This window comes from Larimichthys crocea, chromosome I, assembly GCF_000972845.2.
Source record: "Larimichthys crocea isolate SSNF chromosome I, L_crocea_2.0, whole genome shotgun sequence".
Taxonomy (NCBI): Eukaryota; Metazoa; Chordata; class Actinopteri; family Sciaenidae; genus Larimichthys; species Larimichthys crocea.
The window spans coordinates 18,162,539-18,163,247 of NC_040011.1; the positions used below are offsets into that span (position 1 = coordinate 18,162,539).

Below are 709 nucleotides of genomic sequence, written 5' to 3' on the forward strand. Positions count from 1 at the left end.
AGCAGAAGTAGTAGCAGTAGTAGTAGTAGTAGCAGTAGTAGTAGTAGTAGTAGCAGCAGCAGCAGCAGCAGCAGCAGTAGTAGTAGCAGCAGTAGTAGTAGTAGTAGTAGCAGTAGTAGTAGTAGCAGCAGCAGTGGTAGTGGTGGTGGTAGTAGTAGCAGCAGCAGCAGCAGTAGTAGCAGCAGTAGCAGTAGTAGTAGTAGTAGTAGCAGCAGCAGCAGTAGTAGTAGTAGTAGTAATAGTAGTAGTAGCAGCATTTGTAGTGGTAGTAGTAGCAGCAGCAGTAGTAGTAGTAGTGCAGGCTTGTGCTGCTGATAGGCCACGCTCACAAAATAAAACAGATTAAAATAAAAGTGGCAGTCTTCGGTAACTAAACTCCCAGTAATATAGGTATCCAGGTATCCGCTTTCCAAAAAATTGTTTGCAGTGGTGGTAGTAGTAGCAGCAGCAGCAGCAGTAGTAGTAATAGTAGTAGTAGTAGTAGTAGTAGCAGCAGCAGTGGTAGTAGTAGTAGTAGTAGTAGCAGCAGTAGCAGCAGCAGTAGTAGTAGCAGAAGTAGTAGCAGTAGTAGTAGTAGTAGCAGTAGTAGTAGTAGTAGTAGCAGCAGCAGCAGCAGCAGCAGTAGTAGTAGTAGTAGTAGCAGCAGCAGTAGTAGTAGCAGAAGTAGTAGCAGTAGTAGTAGTAGTAGCAGTAGTAGTAGTAGTAGTAG

General features: G+C 44.3%; 1 protein-coding gene across 1 annotated transcript in view; it reads left to right on the forward strand.

The window, feature by feature from the left end:
• Window positions 1-709, forward strand: part of LOC113745855 (basic proline-rich protein-like) — a gene marked incomplete at its 3' end in the record, with an annotated part of 9,066 nt that overhangs the window by 3,036 nt on the left and 5,321 nt on the right.